Genomic DNA, 21,085 nt, shown 5'->3' with positions numbered 1-21,085 from the left:
AGGAGGATCTGAGTTCATATCCGGCCTCAGACACTTAATAATTACCTAGCTGTGTGACCTTGGGCACCCCATTATCTTGCCTCCCAAACAAAACCCAAACAAAAAAAAAACTTGATATACTTCAATTTTAATCAATGAATTTTTGTTCATTGTATGAGTTAGCCTCAATGGGATATCCTTTCTGAATCTGATATTCTATGGGTATGTGATTCTATAAGTGCCCATTGTCATCTATCTAACAAAGTTGGACTCATTCAGGGGTGTGCTGGTAAATATTTAACAGTTGACTTCCCAGAGAAAATAGTGCTTATGACACGTTTGACAAGTTTTTATCCACATTGTTGACATTTTTTCTATCACTATTAAGTCCTGATAATCCACAAAACAAAATCTCCAAGGTATAAGTGCTTATAGTGAAAAATTTAACAATAAACCATAGAAAGTTGGTTTAAATTGACTGCAACACAACCTTACCTTATCCTTTTCTTCTCCCCATTCCCATTTTCTGCACCATCCTTCTAAACTTTCAGGTCAGACCTTTTGGAGGTCTTTTTGATCTTTTTGTTCCTCTAAGGGACTCTTCTAATTCTGAGGTTTCAGGATTCCCTGAGTAATAGATCCTGAGAATAGAAGATCAAGTTTATTTAATTCATCCTATATACCACTTCCCCCTTATATTTAGAAAGTGAACACACAACAGGGACATTTTAAGTACTTGTTTCCTTTGTTTACAATGAAAAGTTTTACATTCCAAGTAGCCAGGAAACTTCCTGTAAAAGCAGCTCAATCTCAGTAAAATTTTTAAAATCCCTAAAATAGATGTTTTGCACTGAAACTCAACTACTTTTTCAACTTGAGAACAAAACATTTGATTATGCATTTCTGACATAATATTTGCTTGCTGTTTTGATAGAGGGAAACTCTTACAGAAGTGTTAAACACAGCTGGCCTCAGCTATACTGTACTGCCAAATGTGGAGGAGCCAATTATATTTGGGAAATATTAACAAAATACATTTAAAAAACCAGTCAAAGATAGAGAATGCTAATGCGGGGTTTTGTTGCTATGTGCCTATACTACTACAATATTCCCAGCATATGTAATCCATTTGTTTGAAGACCTCTAGGAAGGGGGAATGACTATTCCATTTATCCCTTAACCTTTTTGAGGTCAAAAAAATGAGAAGGTTGAATTAGATGACTTCTGAGGCCCCATCCAACTCTAAATCTAGGCTATTATATGATTTTTCAAGGCAACTCATTCCTCTTATGAGTAACTAATTATTAGGAAGTTCTTCCTTACATCAAGAGATGAATTTTAATCCAATCTCTGTCATTAGCTAGCTATGTCCATAGGAGCAAATCACATAGCTTCTCAGCTTTAATCTTGGCTCCTCCTCATCTATAAAGTTAAGATAAAATTTATAAGTAACTACCTCACAGAATTTTTGTGAAGACCAAAATCTGCTCAGTGTTTCATAAATCTTAAAAAATTGTCTAGATGACATTATTAAATGGACTATTAAATCTACTAAATTATTTATAGGTTAGAAATTGTGAAGTGGATTTGGAAAACATGAAAAATGAGGGCCTCTGTTTATTAACTTGGGAATGATATTGTTGGAAAATAAATGGGCTTTAAATTATCTTACTCACTGGAACTAAGTTTCTTCATCTATAAAATTAGTATTTAATGACCTCTAAAATCTAACATTCACTGATTCTATGCAGTTTCTTCATTTATAAAGTGAAGAAATTGGATTAGGTACTTTCCAGTTCTTTTTTTTTTCTTGCAAGGCAAAAATTTTGCCCAGGTCACACAATTAGGTAATTATTAAGTGTCTGAGGTCAGATTTGAATTCAGGTCCTCCTGACTCTAGGACTGGTACTCTATCCACTGTCACACCTAGCTGCCCCTGCTTTCCATTTCTAATTAAAATTGTATTTTTTTTTATCCAAAAGTCCAGGTTCCTTCTTCCCTTTTTTCTTGTAAACTACCAATTCATAGAACTTATATATTTTTTCTATTTTAACAAAGTTCATGTTTGTTTTCTTTTTTAATGATATAGGTGAAAAAGGAAACTAGGCACAGAAAAAATGTAATCTTTTTTGTATTGTATGTATGTATGTACATGTAATCTTTTTGTATTTTGTGAGGTTTTTTCCTGTACTGTAAGAGTATTGTCTATTCTGGCTCTTTGTGAGTTCCATTTCCTAAGTCACTTTAGACTTTAACAGTAAGCCTGACCTTGGTCACACCCTTTGGGGCAGGACCATACTTAAGGATAATGGATACCATTCATGCCTTGTCCTAATGAAAGCTACTCATGTGCAGTGATTGCTACCTTATGTCAGACATTAGCCTCTCCTTAGGGACTGCTCCTGTGCCATGCACAGTAGAAAACCACACCAGCACCAGGTGTTAGGTTACCTCCAAACACTGTCCTTGTTCCACCCACCTTAAGTTTTACTTAAAGGAATCATCACTTCTTCTCTCCTTTTTCCTACTCAACTCCCAACCAAGCTGCTCTGTTTTCTTTGCCCCCTTCCTTTTTCCAGGCTGGATCTATGTGATCCCAGCTTCATGCTGCTGGACCAATGTTCTCCCAGCTCTATATGGCTGGATCTATGTTGGTCTAAACTCAGTCTCCACCTCATGGTTGTTTCCTATGCTTTCTCTTTTTTTTTCCTTCTTAGCTTGACTATCCTCTTTGCTATTCTCCCTCAACTTTCTCTTTATTACCTTCTTAGAAAGTCACCCTTTGATTATGCCCAAAGGGCAATAAAAATATGCATACTCTTTGACCCAGCAATACCACTACTGGGTCTATACCCTGAAGAGATTATGAAAAAGGGTAAAAACATCATTTGTACAAAAATATTTATAGCAGCCCTATTTGTGGTTGCAAAAAAAATTGGATATTAAGTGAATGTCCTTCAATTGGGGAATGGCTTAACAAACTGTATGTGATGGAACACTACTGTTCTGTTAGAAAGGAGGGATGGGAATTCAGGGAAGCCTGGAAAGATTTGCACGAACTGATACTGTGCAAGATGAGCAGAACCAGAAAAACACTGTATACTCTAACAGCAACATGGGGGTGATGACCAACCCTGAAAAACTTGCTCATCCCTTCAGTGTAACAACCAGGGACAATTTTGGGTTATCTGCATCTGTTATTCCATCACATACAGTTTGTTAAGCCATTCCCCAATTGAAGGACATTCACTTAATTTCCAATTTTTTGCAACCACAAATAGGGCTGCTATAAATATTTTTGTACAAGGGAGAATACCATCTGTATCCAGAGAAAGAATTATGGACCTTGAACAAAAAGAAAAAACTATTACCATCAAATTTGAAAAAAAAATCATTATATTATTATGTAATTTTAACTATCTTTTTCTTCCTTAAAGGATATGATTTCTCTCTCATCACATTCAACTGAGATCAATGTATAACATGGAACTGATGTAAACAATAACAGAATGCCTTCTGTGGGGGGTGGGAGGAGGAAAGCAAGAATGCGGAAAAAATTGTAAAACTCAAAATAAATAAAACCTTTCTTTAAAAAAAATGAAGGGGGGGGCAGCTAGGTGGCGTAGTAGATAAAGCACCAGCCTTGGAGTCAGGAGTACCTGGGTTCAAATCCGATCTCAGACACTTAATAATTACCTAGCTGTGTGGCCTTGGGCAAGCCACTTAACCCCATTTGCCTTGCAAAACCTAAAAAAAAAAAAAAAATGAGGGGGGGGGATAGAGCCAAGATGGTGACAAGAGAGGATCGTTTCTTAGGTGCTCTCTTTTAAAACTTATAAACTAAAGACTCTAACTACATTTTCGAGAGACAAAATCCATAGAGCGATCCAGTGAGGCAATTCTCCAACCCAAGGTAACCTGGAAAAGAGTGGAAAGGCTCGGCTCCCCCAGGTTGAAGGGATAGCCCACCAGAGCGAAAGAACTTAAGCCTCCCAGAGGCAGGCCCAGAGTTCTGGGAGCTGGGGCTCACAGCAGCAAGGCAGTTTCCTGACCTACACCCCGGGGGGAACACCAGGCACAACTTGGAGGATCGGTGGAGGCACCTCTGCCAGAGCAAGCATGTGAAGCCCAGTCCTCAGGGCACACAGCAAGCAGGGTGGCCAGGACAGCCCAGATCCAGGAACCTGAAGCAGGCAGAGCTTGTAAGCAGGAGCCCCCAGGGTGTGAGTGCTGAGCCTAGGGAGGGGAGTGAAGAGAGACTGCAGAGCTCTGTCCTCTGTCCCTGGAACAGGACTCTGGGGCTCTTACTACATTCAGACTCTGATCACAGTCCAGGACCCCCATAGAACAGCAGCCCCCCCCACCTCAGCCCCGAGGCAGAGGGGGGTGCTTATGGTCATTCACAGACCAGGAGGGAAGACAGAGCCTCACACATGGGGATCCTTGTGGAGGTGTCCCACTGATAATCCACCCTGATCCAGCAGGTCCAGCTCTCAGGCCCTCAGACTCCTGGTTCCAATTCAGATGTTGATCTGGCTGATCCGGTGCTGATCCTCCTTCTGAGCCCAGACTCACCCACCTGAATTTGGCCAAAGCTGCTGCCAGAGACAAATCCTGAGGTAGATGTTCTTTCTCCTGGCTTTTCTTTCTGGGTTTTGTATGCCGGATTTCTTTTAAGAGGTTTGTTTTATATGATAGATGGGGAAGAGATCAGGAGACTTTAGAACTGTGCCTGTCTTCGCTCTGCCATCTTGGCCCCTCCAAAAAAGATGGACTTTCAGTGAGCCAGGGGACTTTCAAATGTTCCTGTTGGAATGGCCAGAGCTGAACAGAAGGTTTGATCTTCAAATACAGGACTCAGGTGAAGCATAGAGAGTGGAGGAGAAGGGGAAAATATGAGGGACTTAATGATGATTGACTGCATGTATTCCTGTATAGAAAAATGATACTGATAATACTCATATGAACCTTCTCATTTAATAGAACAGGTAGAAGGAGCTTTTATAGATGAAGCACAGGAGAAAGCTGAATTTGAAGATATAAAGTGGTGTAAAAATGGAGTCAATAGAAAAAAGGGAAATGTAATGGGAGAAAGAAAGAGGAGAAGAGGAATAGGCTAAGATATTTAATATAAGATTTTTCTTTATTACAATCAGCTATTACAATGGTATGGAAGTGGGGAAGGCAAGGGGGAATGAGAGACTCCTTTCTCTCATCAGAGGTGGCTAAGAGAGGAAACAACATATATACTCAATGGGGTACAGATATCTGGAGTAAGGAGAGGAGGACAGGGGGAAGGGGTGAGGATGTGAATGATGGAGGAGAGGATGGACCATTGGGGGAAAGTGGTCAGATATAACACATTTTCTTTTTTACTTCTTGCAAGGGTCTGGGATTGGATGGCCTGTTTGGGACCATAGGGACTAAGGGGTGGTATGGGGGCTCGGGGCTTCTTGGGCCCAGGACCAGGGATCTGTCTGCTGCGCCACTCAGCTACCCTATAGCAGAGACAGAGTGAAAGGAAAGAGAAAATATAGTACATGGTAGTGGAGAAGTACAGATGGAGGGAGTTGCGATCAGCAGTGGCAACAGTGGAAAAATATGGAAGTAACTTTTGTGATGGACTTATCAAAAAGAATGTGATCCACCCGAAACAGAGCTGGTGGAGTTGGAACACAGAGTGAAGAACATTTTATTATTATTATTATTTGGGGGGGGTTGCAGGGCAAATGGGGCTGGGTATTCTGCCTGGGGCCACATAGCTGGGTGATTGTTGGGTGTCTGAGGCCAGATATGGACCTGGGTGCTCCTGGCTCCAGGTCCAGTGCTCTGTCCCCTGCACCACTTGGCCATACCTACAATTATTATTTTTTTTATTTTAATTTTAATTTTTTCTCTCCTTTTATCACTCATGCAGATCTATATTTGGGGGGGCAGGGGTATTATGTTTACTCTTAAACAAGAATATTTTAGTAATGTATAAAAACATTATTTGTACAAAATAAGAATAAATAAATAAATGGAAAAAATTTTAAAGAAATAAAAAATAAAAAAAAGAATACCAAAATGTACTCCAGGATAAAGCATCTTTAGCTCTTTTGATTTCAGTTAAGAGTCATAATCAACAACCAGTCATACAGTACAATTCCATCTTATAGTCAGACTCAGGTTTAATCAGATAGGAAACTTTTCTGTTCAAAAGGAAGTAACAGGATAAAAAAATAAAACTGCCTCAAAAAAAAAGTCACCCTTTTTAACTTGACTATTCTCTTTGTTATTCTTCCTCAATTGTCTCTTTTTACTTAACCTTTTTACCTTCCTAAAAACTCACCTTCTTATGCAAATTAAAGCTTCTCCGAGGTACCACCTCACACCTCTCAGACTGGTCAATATGACCAGAAAGGATAATGGTCATTGTTGGAAGGGTTGTGGGAAATCTGGGACAATATTACACTGTTGATGGAGCTGTGAACTCATCTAACCTTTCCGGAGAGAAATTTGGCACTATGCCCAAAGGGCAACAAAAATGAGCATACCCTTTGACCCAGCAATACCACTACTGGGTCTATACCCTGAAGAGATGATGAAAAAGGGTAAAAACATCACTTGTACAAAAATATTTATAGCAGCCCTGTTAGTGGTGGCAAAGAATTGGAAATCAAGTAAATGTCCTTCAATTGGGGAATGGCTTAGCAAATTGTGGTATATGTAAGTCATGAAACACTATTGTTCTATTAGAAACCAGGAGGGAGGGGCGGCTAGGTGGCATAGTGGATAAAGCACCAGCCCTGGAGTCAGGAGTGCCTGGGTTCAAATCTGGTCTCAGACTCTTAATAATTAGCTAGCTGTGTGGCCTTGGGCAAGCCACTTAACCCCATTTGCCTTGAAAAAAAAACCTAAAAAAAAAAGGAACCAGGAGGGATGGGATTTCATGGAAGCCTGGAGGGATTTGCATGAGCTGATGCTGAGTGAGATGAGCAGAATCAGAAAAACACTGTACACCCTAACAACATGGGGGTGATGTTCAACCTTGAAGGACTTGCTCATTCCATCAGTGCAACAATCAGGAACAATTTTGGGTTGTCTGCAAAGGAGGGTGCCATCTACATCCAGATAAAGAGCCGTGGAGTTTGAACAAAGTTCAAGGACTATTCCCTTTAATTTAGAAAAAAAAAAACATCTTATTGTCTGATCTTGTTCTCTCTTAGACTTTTTGTCTCTTCCTTAAGGATATGATTTCTCTCTCATCACACTCAATTTGGATCAATGTACAACACGGAAGCAAAGTAAAGACTGACAGGTTGCATTCCGTGGGGGGGTGGGGGGAGGGAAGTAACATTTGGGGGGAATTGTAAAACTCAAATAATATCTTTTTTTGTTTGTTTTTTAGGTTTTTGCAAGGCAAATGGGGTCCAGTGGCTTGCCCAAGGCTAGGTAATTATTAAATGTCTGAGACCGGATTTGAACCCAGGTACTCCTGACTCCAGGGCCGGTGCTTTATCCACTGCACCACCTCACCTAGCCGCCCCTAAATAATATCTTTAATTAAAAAAAAAAGAAAAGCTCACCTTCTTTACTTCATTAAGGTACCTAAACTTGATTCCCACTTAACTACTCGCCCTCATTAGGGATCAGTGATTTCCCACTTTTACTTTAGTCATTTTTCCCCTCAGCTTCTGGTAATCAGCTTCTCCTTTAAGACATTACTATGGAGTGGCTGGGTGGTGCAATGGATAGAGCACCGGCCCTGGAGTCAGGAAGACCTGAGTTCAAATTTGAGCTCAGACACTTAATAATTACCTAGCTGTGTGGCCTTGGACAAGCCACTTAACCCCATTGTCTTGCAAAAAAACTAAAAAAAAAAAAAGATATTACTAAAACTGAATAACTTACTGCTTCTCCAAAAAACCTAATTTGTGAATTTAGTAATTTGTAACCTTTTGTGCAACCTGTGAATTAAAGTCTTAAGTCTTTCTTATTCCAAATGAATGAAACACAGGTGTTACTCTCTATGCTAATATAGGCACTGATTCCAATATTTTTACACTAATATTGAAGTGGAAAATTTGACTCTTGAAAGACAATATTTGGGGGCAGCTAGGTGGCGAGTGTGGTGGATAAAGCACCGGCCTTGGAGTCAGGAGTACCTGGGTTCAAATCCGGTCTCAGACACTTAATAATTACCTAGCTGTGTGGCCTTGGGCAAGCCACTGGACCCCATTTGCCTTGCAAAAACCTTAAAAAAAAAAAAAAGACAATATTTGTTTTAAGTTATTATGCTGTTCCTGAAAGCTATACCTATATTGGGTCAGGAGGACACACCATCAGACTTGTGAGCCAATTTTAAGGAAAATGTCATCAGTTGCATTCCTGGAGAAGTCTCTCAGTAAATGAAAGAACTGAAACAGTAACCTTGTGCTTCTCCCCAAAGACACTCAAGAACATCTTCCCTTCTGCCTTTTTTTGTTATATTTGAGCACAGCAAAACCTCAAGACCAGAACTATTCCTTTGGGTGTAGGAACAGTGTGCTCTAAATTGGGTTATGTGTGATATTTGCTATCATTTTATATGTAACTCATGGCCCAAAACTCCAAATTCTACCTCTAACTCTTTTTGCTCTTACACAGTTTCTTCCAGGAACCTCAGAATATAGTTCATGTCTACAAGTGTGACTAAAAGGACCCAGTTACTTTGAAAACATTCAAGGGAAATTGCATATTGCAATAGAACATCTTTTATTTTACTCTCTGAACAGAGTTTGTTGTTCAGTTTTTTTTTCATTTGTTTCTGATTCCTCATTTTCTTGGGGTTTTCTTGACAAAAATGCTGAAATGATTTGTCATTTTTTACAGATGAGGAACTGAAGCAAGCAGTGTTAAGTAATTTGTCCAGTGTCACACAGCTATTAAGTGACTCAGGTCACATTTGAACTCAGGAAGATAAGTATTCCCATCTCCAGGTCTGGTACTTTATAAAAATGTAAAGTCATTTTGAGTTCAAGGGCAGGAGCATAGGCAGCAGATGACTTTTGCCTGCCAGTTGACCCCTAGATTAAAAAACATCAAAAAAGAAATCAATATAAGAACTTTTATATTGAATTTATGAGCAGGAATTTTGCTTCTTGAAGGAAAAGAAGGCTTAAGGGTAGCAAACAAATGGAATACGTTTTAATCTTTATACAGGGGACATTTTAGCAAAGTTCCTAGACTTGAAGATCAAAGACAGAATAGTGAAAAGGGGGAAGGGGATGCTTATAATACCAGAAATTACTCTTATCAAAGTATCTCAAGTGGGTCAGATGCCCTGCTCTTTCTCTCTTGACTCTCTCTTTATGGGCTTACCTCCTCCCCAACTTGCATCCATATGCTGCTCTTAAATTAGGATTCCCAAGAAGGGGTGACTACTCTCAGGATTCTAGGAATATCTTCTCTTTCTACTGTCAGCTTCCTGGGTCCCCACTGCTGTTATTTCCACTAACAAATCATCTAGATAATTCAATTAACTCAATACTAAATGTGTTACAAATATGATGAAATTTCAAAGCTTCCCTGATATTGGATAGAAGTGGGGAGAGAAGTAAGATATAGAGGCAGTTAGGTTGAAAAGTGAATAGAGTCCCAGACCTCAGTCAGAAACACTCATCTTTCTGAGTTCAAATATGATCTCAGACACTAACTGTATTACCTTGAACAATCATTTAACTCTGTTTGCCTCAATTTCCTTATCTTTAAAATAAACTAGAGAAGGAAATGGCAAATCACTCCAGTATCTTTGCCAAGAAAACTACAAATGGGATCACAAAATGAATGACAACAAAGCCAGGGTAGAAATATTAAGGGCATGGGCGGCTAGGATGCACAGTGGATAGAGCACCAGCCCTGGAGTTGGGAGTGCCTGGGTTCAAATCCGGTCTCAGGCACTTAGTAATTGCCTAGCTGTGTGGCCTTGGGCAAGCCACTTAATCCCATTTCCCTTGCAAAAACCTAAAAAAAAGATAAAAAAAAAAAAAAAAGAAATATATTAAGGGCAAAATCACACTATTCAACACTTCTGACTTTTGTCATTTTTCACTCCTGGGTTTAAAGTCAGATTCACACTCTCTCAGGTCTTTAACTTTGGGTTATTACCTTGAGCTGGCTTAAAAGGAAGTGGATGTTGGAGTTACTATTGGATGGTTTATTATCCTCCTGATCACTCTATCCCCAGGCTATCCTATGAATCAAGCACTTAATGAATCTATTAAATTCATTCCAGACCAATTCGGCCTCCTTCCATCCTTACTGCTTCCCAAATGGCAATATACTCAAGTTGAACATCCTAAAAATTATTTAAAAATTTTTAAAAACATTTTTATGCATCAAGGAAGAGGAATTCCAACATAAAAAGTAGTAGTGGGAGAAGGAAAGGACATAGAATACTCAATGGAGGTAAGAAATGATGAACAAGGTAAAAATCCACTAACAAATGATTCGTATTCACAGCAGGAAGTTTCCTGCTTGGGAGGAGAGTGGGCCAATCATAAATATTGGGCAGAAGTAGCAGTGGGAAGGAGTGCCAAATTATCTCACATACTGGATCCAGTCCATTATACCACAATCAGCAATATCTCTATGGTCATTGGTTCTCACAGTCCCTCCAGGTGCAGGCACTGGAGAGAAATAAATGCCTTGCCATGCTCCTCTTTCTTAAGATGGGACTATCCAAGGGGCAGCTAGGTGGCCCAGTGGATAGAGCACTGGCCTTGGAGTCAGGAGTACCTGGGTTCAAATCCAGTCTCTGACACTTAATAATTACCTAGCTGTGTGGCCTTGGGCAAGCCACTTAATCCCATTGCCTTGCAAAAACTAAAAAAAAAAAAAAAAAAAGATGGGACTATCCACTGCTGTAAAAATACTCCACCTCTTCTCTGTGCACTTCTTCCTAGAATTTCCCATGTACTAGTACTAGTCACTTATTATATGTATAACTTCTGGAGGTTTTTTAACCTTCTGATATCCTTTGCTGGGCATTCTGTAATTGTTATGTCTCAAAAATGAGTTACAGCAAGGATGTGCTACAGCTAGCTAAACCTGGATTGTGAGAGTTGATTGTTAAATTTTTTAAATTTATTTATTTAAGGCAATGGGGTTAAGTGACTTGCCCAAGGTCACACAGCTAGGTATTATTAAGTATCTGAGGCAGGATTTGAACTCAGGTCCTCCTGATTCCAGGGCCGGTGCTCTATCTACTACTGTACTACCTAGCAGCCCTGATTGTTACATTGTTGATGTGAACATTTACACTTTCAAAATTGAAAAATGTTACAAATCAGCCCTTGATTTACTGTTTTCTTGACCATCTAGACTTAAGAAAGGAATGGAGAAAATGGCAGTAATGTATATTAATCTTTTTTCTTTGATTTGTTTTTTACCCCCCAAACTAAATGAAAAACAAGTTTCAACATTTACTTCCAAAACTTTGAATTCCAAATTTTCTTCATCCTTCCACCCCACTCCCCCTCATTGAGAAAGTAAGTTATTTGGTGTAAGTTAAAAATGTATAGCCATGATCTGTGCCCTCACCCTTTCTCTGTCCCCTATCTCTATCCCATTCTCTCCTCTCATAGTATCACCCCTTCCTTCTCCATCTTCATCTCTTTCCATCCTTCTATTTTTCCTTCTCCTCCCTCTCTTTATTTCTCCTTTTTTCCTCTCAGGTCCCTATCCATTTCTCCCTTCTTTTCTTTTTTTCCCCATTTTCATTTTATTCTTTTTTTCTCTTGTCCCTCCTGTTACTATTTCTTCTCTCCCCATCCTATGCTCTTTGTGTCCTTCTGTCTATATTCTTTCTTTTCTTAATTCTTCTCTCCCTTCATCTCTACTTCTGTCCCTTAACCAAACTCCCTTTCTCTCTATCTCCTTCAGCATCTCTTAACTCCTCACAGGCCTCAGCTTCCCCAGTCCTTATTGCTCTACTCGTTCTTCCCTGCCCCAAATCCCTGAGCCATGATGCTGTCCCCGATGGTGGCTGGGGGGGTTGTGTTCCCGGGACTCTTCCTCCTTTCCAAGAACACGCTCCAGAGGCTGCCCCAGCTGCGCTGGGAGGAGACCGACGCGGTCATTGTCTCAGCAGGCTAGTGTCCTCAGTCCAAGCTATCATGGCCTCCACAGCTGGCTACATTGTCTCCACCTCCTGCAAACATATCATTGATGGCCAGCATTGGCTATCCTCAGCTTACACTCAGTTTGCAGTGCCCTACTTCATCTATGACATCTACGCCATGTTCCTGCGTCACTGGCACAAGCACCAGGTCAAATGTCATGGAAAGGATGAGGGAGGGGCTGGCCCCCCAGGAGGCACTTGGGCTGTGGCCCGAGGCTACCTGCACAAGGAGTTCCTCATGGTGCTGCACCATGCAGTCATGGTGCTGGTCTGTTTTCCACTATCAGTGGTGTGGCGCCAAGGCAAGGGGGACTTCTTTCTGGGCTGCATGTTGATGGCGGAAGTCAGCACACCCTTTGTCTGCCTAGGCAATATCCTTATCCGGTACAAGCAGCAACACACCCTGCTGCACAAAGTGAATGGTACCTTGATGCTGCTGAGCTTCCTGTGCTGTCGAGTACTGCTGTTCCCCTACCTGTACTGGGCCTACGGGCAGCATGTAGGCCTGCCCTTGCTCTCTGTACCCCTCAATATACCAGCCCATGTCAACCTGGGGGCTGCCCTTCTGCTTGCTCCACAGCTCTACTGGTTTTTCCTCGTCTGCTGGGGAGCATGTTGCCTCTTTAGGCCTCGGGGGCCCACTCCTCCAGTCCCCCGTCAGCCCCCGGGACTTCAAGATGGGCCCCGGGACTGAGGAGAGGGAGAGGGTTGGGGCACCCATTCCTCCAGGAATTGGGCTCTGGGACTGATGGGTAGGGATGGGAACTAGGGGCCTCTCCAGTGGTCCTTAGGCCTGGAGGATAGGGATGGAGAAGTTGGGGGGGAAGCTTCTCCCTATATGATGGTAAAAGGGATGGAACAGGGACCAGGCTTGTAAGAAACAGCTACCTCTCTTGTTCTCAGGGTGCCTGGGACTGAGGGACAGAGGGTTTGGAATGGCCAATGATCTCCTTTGTGTAGGAACTAAGAAAAGTAAGAAAGTGGAAATTAGGAGGCACCCTCCTGCATATATAACCCCAGGGATACTCTTTTTTCCCAACTGTAATCTGCAGGGGGCCTAAAGGAGGGAAATTAAAAAGGACGGTACCCTATTCTACAGCAATTTAGGATAGGATGGATTGGGGGGAGACTAACAGGGATTATAGAGGATCAAGGAGTAAATAATCTAGAGAAGGGCCCTCTCCTTTTTGCCAAGGACACGCCTATTTCCCTTCCCCATATGCTGTAGTCTAGGGGAAGGCAGCTCCTAACCTCTGGGTGGGAGAGGTACCTCTAACCTCTTTGTGTCTCATCAGGGTATAGGTTGGCTACCCCTTAGAGCTAGCTAGCTCCTCTCCTACACAGGCAGCCCAGCATCTTTCCAGACCTTAGGAATTTTATTTATTTCCCCAGGTTTGTATTAGTTTCTTATGGGGAGGCAGACACTGACAGGCCACACACCACCACCTGGCCCAGCCTCTTCATTGCTGAGTGCCCCACTTGGGAGAAACTGGGGGAGGGGCTCTTACGCTCATTCCTTCAGGCTATATAATTTGGCCTTCTTGCCCTCTCCCACCTGTCCCTGGTGCTACAGACCTCTTGAGGCTTCCTCCAGATCCAGGAGCAGGGGGAACCTTGGGAGGCGCTATATAGACCGCTGATAAAGATGAGATCAGTGTGGAAAAAAATGTATAACCATGAAAAACATTATTACAATATTCACATTATAAAAGTAAACATAAACACCCCTCCCATAAAAAAAGAGAAACCTCGAAGAAAAATTAAAGTGAAAAAAAAATTCAGATACCATCAGCTCTGACTTCAGGATGGATAACATTCTTTATTATAAGTCCTTCAGAGTTTTCTTGGGTCACAGTATTTCTGAGAAAATGTAATATTACTGTTACTTTGTATGAGGTACATTTCCCATTTCATCTGCTCGTGTAAGAGAGCATCCTGTTCACCATTTCCCATTACAGAATAGCATTACCTCAATTTGTTCAGCCATTCCCCATCTGCCCAGTCTCCAGCTCCCCACCACCAGAAAAGAACTGCTATAAATATCCCTATACATATACATTCTTTTCTTCTCTTATTTCATCTCTTCTGAAAAATAGATCTAACAGGAGTACTGCTAGGCCAAAGGGTAGGCATGGTTTTATAGCCCTTTGGGCATATTTCCAAATTGCTCTACAGAATTGTTGAATCATTTCTCAACTCTTCCAACTGTGCATCAGTGTCTCAATTTCCCTACATTCCTTTCAATATTTGTCATTTTCTCCTTCTGTCCTATTAGCCAATCCAGTAGGTATAAGGAAGTACCTCAGAATTTTCCAACCTGCACTTTTCCTATCAGTAGTGAAGTAGGACATTTAAAAATATATATTTAAATAGACTGCATTGATAATCTTATCTGAAAACTGTTCATATCGCTTGATCATTTTGCAATTGGAAAATGGCTTATTTTTTATAAATTTGATTCAGTTCTCTATCTTTAAGAAATGAGACCTTTATCAGAGAAACTTCTTTCAAGATTTTTCCCCACAGTTGCTATTGCTAGCTGCATGTCCCTTCATCCTGTTCCCCTCACCCCCATTTATTCTATTCCCTTTCTCCTTTCATCCTGACCCTCCTCAAAAGTATATTGCATCTAAAAAATGTATATTGAAGTGGCGGCTAGGTGGTATAGTGCATAAAGCACCGGACCTGAAGTCAGGAGTACCTTAGTTCAAATCCAGTCTCAGACACTTAATAATTACCTAGCTGTGTAGCCTTGGGCAAGCCACTTAACCCCATTTGCCTTGCAAAAACCTAAAAAAAAAAATGTGTATTGCATCTGATCACCCTATCCCATAATTTTCCCTCCCTTCTCTCAATGTTTTCTTCCCAAACCCCTTTCTCCCATCCCTTTCTCTGCTCTTGAGTATGTATGTTATTCCCTCTCTGAGCCAGTTCTAGTGAGAGTAAAAACTCCCTCACTCCCTCTAACATTCCCGCCTCTTCCACTCCACTGCAAAAACTTTTTCTTTAATCTGTTATGTGAATTATCTTACTCCATTTACCTCTCCTTTCTCTTTCTTGCCCATTAACTCCATCTTTTTAATATATTATACCTTCAAATTCTAACTTTCACCCATGCCTTGTCTATATATGCTCCCTCTAGCTGCCCTAATAAATAAGAAGGTTCATATGAGTTATCATTATCATCTTCCCATGCAGGAATATAAGTGATTCAACTTTATTATGTTCCTTTTGATTTCCTGTTTATCTTTTTCATGCTTGAGTTTTATATTTGAAGATCAAATTTTCTATTCTATTCTGATTGTTTCATTAGGAATATTTAAAAGTCCCCTATTTCATTGAATATCCATCTTTTCCCTGAAAGACTATGCTTGATATTGCTGGGTAGTTGCTTCCTGGTTGTAATCCAAGCTCTTTTGCCTTCCCAGAATATCATGTTCCAAGCCTTAAAAGCCTTCACTCTAGATACTGCTAAGTCTTGTGTTATCCTGTCTGCAGCCCCCCTCCCCTCTCCACCTGGTTATTTGAAATGTTTCTTTCTTGTGGCTTGCAACATTTTCTCCTTGACCTGGGAGTTCTGAAATTTGGCTATAGTAGTAATCCTAGCAGTTTTCATTTTGGGATCTTTTTCAGGAGGTGATCAGTGGATTCTTTCAATTTCTATTTTACCCTCTGCTGTTAGGATATCAGGGCACTTTTCCTGGAGAATTTCTTGAAAAATGACATCTAAACTCTTTTTTTGGCCATGACTTTCAATTTTGGCCATGATTTTTACATTATCTCTCCAGATCTGTTTTCTCAGTCAGTTGTTTTTCCAATGAGCTATTTCACATTTTCTTCCAGTTTTTCATTCTTTTGGTTTTGTTTGATTGTTTCTTGATTTCTCACAAAGTCATTAGCTTCCCTTAGTTCCATTCTCCATTTTAAGGATTTGTTCAGAGAGCTTTTGTATCTCCTTTTCCATTTTACCAATTCTGCTTTTAAAGGGATTCTTCTCCTCATGGGTCTTTAGGACTACTTTTTCCATTTGATCCAAACTGGTTTTTAAGATGTTATTTTCTTCAGTACTTTTTTGTATCTCTTTCACCAAATTGCAGACTCAGTTTTCATGATTGTCTCACATCACTCTCATTTTCCTTCTCAATTTTTCTTTTACCTCCATTACTTGATTTTCAAAATCTTTTTGGAGCTCTTCCATAAGCTGAGATCAATTCATATTTTTCTGGGAGGCTTTAGTTGCAGAAGCTATGACTTTATCTTCTTCTCAGTGAGTATTTTGATCCTCCATCGGACCAAAGTAATTGTCTATGGTCAGATTTTTTGTTCTGTTGTTTGCTAATTTCCCCAGCCTATGACTTGATTATAAGTATTTGTTAAGGTGAGGTTCTGCTTCCAGGATGGAGGATGCATTGTCCCAAGTTTTTGAGGCTTTTTGCTGCTGTTTTCAGAGACACTCCCCCCACTCCAGAATCTGCAAGTTCTCAATTCCTCCAACATCTTATGAGAAAGACTGACTGCTCTCCAGGCTTGTGTTCTGGTCTGTGAATGACCACAAGCACTCCTTTCTGTCCTGGAACTATGAGGAGAGTCTCTGCCCTGCTACAGGCAGAGACTGTAACAACCAGTTTGCTGAATTCAACAAAAAATTAGATACTGGTTCTGTCAAACCAGTGCCAACAGACTGAATCCCACTACTCTACTCTATAGACTTTGGTTAGAATCATTATTTAAAGATACTTGGAGTGGTTTGGGGGAGAACTCATGGGAGTTCCTGCCTTTACTCCACCATCCTGGCTCCTAATAATTTACTTTCTCCAATTTATTTTATTTTATTTTTTGAAAGATTTTATTTTGAATTTTACAATTTTCCCTTAATCTTGCTTCCCTCCCCCACCCCTCACAGAAGGCAGTTTGTTAGTCTTTACATTGTTCCCATAGTATGCATTAATCTAATTGAATGTGATGAGAGAGATCATATCCTTAAGGAAGAAACATGAAGTATGAGATATAGCAGAATTACATAATATGATAACTTTTTTTTTAAATTAAAGGTAATAGGGGCGGCTAGGTGGCGCAGTGGGTAGAGCACCGGCCCTGGAGTCAGGAGTGCCTAAATTCAAATCCAGCCTCAGACACTTAATAATTACCTAGCTGTGTGGCCTTGGGCAAGCCAATTAACCCCGTTGCCTTGCAAAAACTAAAAAAACAAAAAAAAATTAAAGGTAATAGTCTCTGACTTTGTTCAAACTCCACAATTCTTTCACAGGATACAGATGGCATTCGCCATTACAGATATTCCAAATTTGTGCCTGAATGTTGCCCTGTTAATATAAGCAAGTCCATTAAGGTTGATCATCACTCCCATGTTGCTGTTAGGGTGTATAATGTTCTTCTGGTTCTGCTCATCTCACTCAGCATCAGTTCATGCAAATCCTTCCAGGCTTTGGACATAATTCCACATCACTCTCCAGAAAGGTTGGATGAGTTCACAGCTCCACCAACAATGTATTAGTGTCCCAGATTTCCCACATTCCCTCCAACATTGATCATCGTCCTTTCTGGTCATATTGGCCAGTCTGAGAAGTGTGAGGTAGTACCTCAGAGATATTTTAATTTGCATTTCTCTAATAATTAGTGATTTAGAGCAATTTTTCATTACTTTCTCCAATTTAAAATCATAGATTAATCTTTTTGGGGGGAGGGGGTTTGCAAGGCAATGGGATTAAGTGACTTACCCTTACTCTATAGAGCTAGGTAATTATTAAGTATCTGAATCTGAACTCCTTACTCCAGGGCTATTGCTGCATCCACTGCACCACCCAGCTGCCCCTTATGTAGATTAATCTTAAAAGTATTTTGTTCATGCATTATTTTTTTCCAGAAAGTCAATTGTCAATATTTATCAGCATACTCCATGTGTGTGTGTGTGTGTGTGTGTGTGTGTGTGTGTGTGTGTGTGTGAAGGGCATAATTAAAAAGCATTTCATCTTTAAACCATTCTCCTATCAATGCATACAGTGTCTGTGGGACAGTCCATTGGTCACATAGGTGGGCACAAACTTAAATTACCAAGGCAGTGAATCACACAAATAGAGATCACATGCAGCTAGGGAAACATTACTCTGGAGCTATAGATCTTGAGCCAGTGCTAGAGTCAGTCCTCAAAATGTTCACTGAAGGGCCTGAGAGATGGCTACATTGCCCCTCAACAAGGCTATTCTGCAGCTGGGTTAGTCTGCTGCTTCTCCTGACCTGGTACTCTTCATTTCAGAGGACATTTTTTGCTTCTTCAGAAAGGGCAAAGATCCTTAGTGTGGTATTTATAGTTTCCAGTCCTGCTCCTTTGGCTAGGCTCTGAAGAGATTTCATTTTCCCAAGCAGCAAACCATAATGTAAAAGAAGAATAGCCTCTCTTCCCTCAGGCTCTGAGATAGTTTCATAGACTAATCTCCCTTCATCAGAACAGGGTTATCTTAGAGAGAATCCTCATTCTAGATTAATCAGTATATTCACCAAATACTTTCCTATGCAACCTAAGTCATTGCCAGGAAATATACATTTGTCCAATAATCACAAAAACAGTTCTGGGAGGATTCCCAGTTATTAACTAAGCTTTCCTATTGGCAATATGCAAATGAACAAATGAAAAACAAAACTTGTCTTTTAGAATTACTGTTATGGGTTTAAGGATTTTTTCATTTCATTATTTTAACTCCTTTCAGTCATCAGAACTGTCAAAGAATAAAATGGGGCAAACACAAAGTAAGACCATTTAGAACTAGAGCCTGAGGGCAGCTGGGTGGCACAATGGATAGAGCACAGGCCTGGAATCAGGAGGACCTGGATTCAGATCCAATCTCAAACACTTAATAATTACCTAGCTGTTGAGTGAGATGAGGAGAACCAGAAAAACCCTGTACACCCTAACAACAACTTGGGGAATATGATTAACCTTGATAGACTTGCTCATTCCATCAGTGTAACAATCAGAGGCAATTTGGGGCTGTCTGCAATGGAGGATACCGTCTGTATCCAGATAAAGAACCGTGGAGTTTGAACAAAGTTCCAGGACTATTCCCTTTAATTTAGGGGGAAAAAAACGTGATATCTTATTGTCTGATCTTATTATCTCTTATTTATTTATTTATTTGTTTGTTTGTTCTTATTTTGTACAAATAATGTTTTTTTACATTGATAAAATATTCTTGTTTAAGAGTAAGCATAATGCCCCCTCCCCCAAAAAAATATAGACCCACATAAGTGATAAAGTAAAGGGGAGAGAAAAAAATTAAAATTAAAATTAAAATAAAAAAATAATAGTAATAATGTAGGTATGGGCAGGTGGCGCAGTGGACAGAGCACCAGCCCTGGAGCCAGGAGCACCCAAGCCAAAATCCAGCCCCATACACCCAACAATCACCCAGCTGTGTGACCCTGTGCAAGACATCCCAACCCCATTGCCCTGCAAAAACCAAAAAAAAAAAAAAAAAAAAAAAAAGACCCAAAATAAAATAAAATAGTAGTAATAATAATAATAGTAGGGATAATAGTAGGGGTAGCCAGGTGGCAGACAGAGCACTGGCCCTTGAGTCAGGAGCACCCGAGTCCAAATCTGGCCTCAGACACCCAACAATCACCCAGCTATGTGGCCCCAGGCAGGCCACCCAGCCCCATTTGCCATGCAACCCCCCTCAAAAAAGTAATAATAATAATGAAATTGTGCTGCAGTCTGTATTCCAACACTACCAGCTCTGTTGCGAGCGGATCACATTCTTTATGATAAGTCCATCACAAAAGTTACTTCCATATTTTTCCACCATTGCCATGGCTGATCTCAACTCCCTCCATTCATACTTCTCCACTACCATGTACTATATTTTCGTCTCCTTTCACTCTGTCTCTGCTGTAGGGAAGTGGAGTGATGCAGCAGACAGATCCCCAGCCTTGGGGCCAAGAGGCCCCAAAACCACATACCACCCCTTAGGCCCAAGATCCACCTGACCCTATGGTTCCGGACAGGCCACCCAATTCCAGACCCTTGCAAGAAGTAAAAAAGAAAATGTGCTATATCTGACCACTCTCCCCGCCATGGTCCATCCTCTCCTCCATCACTCACATCCCCCTTCCCCTGTCACCCTTCTCTCCTTACTCCAGATGTCTATACCCCATTGAGTATATATGCTATTTCCTCTCCTAGTCACCTCTGATGAGAGCAAAGATTCCCTTATTCCCCTTTGCCTTCCCCCCTTTCATATCATTGCAATAGCTCATTGTAATAAAGAAAAATCTTATTATATGAAATATCTTAGCCTATTCTTCCTCTCCTTTTGTTTTCTTTTTTTAGGTTTTTGCAAGTCAAATGGGGTTAAAGTGGTTTGCCCAAGGCCACACAGCTAGGTAATTATTAAATGTCTGAGACCAGATTTGAACCCAGGTATTCCTGACTCCAGGGCTGGTGCTTTATCCACTGTGCCACCTAGCCTCCCCTCTCCTTTTTCTTTCTCCCATTCCATTTCCCTTTTATCTATTGACTCCATTTTTACACCACATTATACCTTCAAATTCAGTTTTCTCCTGTGCTTCATCTATAAAAGCTTCTTCTACCTGCTCTATTAAATGATAAGGTTCATATGAGTATTATCAGTATCATTTTTCTATACAGGAATACATGTAGTTCATCACCATTAAGTCCCTCATATTTTCCCCTTCTCCTCACTCTCTATGCTTCACCTGAGTCCTGTATTTGAAGATCAAACCTTCTGTTCAGCTCTGGCCATTCCAACAGGAACATTTGAAAGTCCCCCGGTTCATTGAAAGTCCATCTTTTTCCCTGGAAGAGGACATTCAGTTTTGCTGGGCAGTTGATTCTTGGTTGCATTCTAAGCTCTTTTGCCTTATGGAATATTATTTTCCAAGCCCTACGAGGCCTTAATGTAGTTGCTGCTAAGTCCTGTGTGATCCTGA

At 40.6% G+C, this 21,085-nt stretch overlaps 1 long non-coding RNA gene and 1 pseudogene across 2 annotated transcripts in view; both read left to right on the top strand.

Annotated features, from left to right (window-relative positions):
* LOC141517862 (uncharacterized) overlaps nucleotides 1-21,085 on the top strand; it is a 102,359-nt gene that overhangs the window by 36,774 nt on the left and 44,500 nt on the right. For both annotated transcript variants that reach the window (XR_012477018.1, XR_012477019.1), the window contains exon 2: nucleotides 4,464-4,598. This is a non-coding gene — a long non-coding RNA (uncharacterized LOC141517862). The remainder of the gene's footprint in view (nucleotides 1-4,463; nucleotides 4,599-21,085) is intronic.
* Nucleotides 11,329-14,447, top strand: LOC141516239 (ceramide synthase pseudogene; annotated as a pseudogene).

Source organism: Macrotis lagotis, chromosome 3 (genome assembly GCF_037893015.1).
Source record: "Macrotis lagotis isolate mMagLag1 chromosome 3, bilby.v1.9.chrom.fasta, whole genome shotgun sequence".
In the NCBI taxonomy this organism is placed as follows: Eukaryota; Metazoa; Chordata; class Mammalia; order Peramelemorphia; family Peramelidae; genus Macrotis; species Macrotis lagotis.
This window is presented reverse-complemented; position numbering and strand designations above follow the sequence as displayed.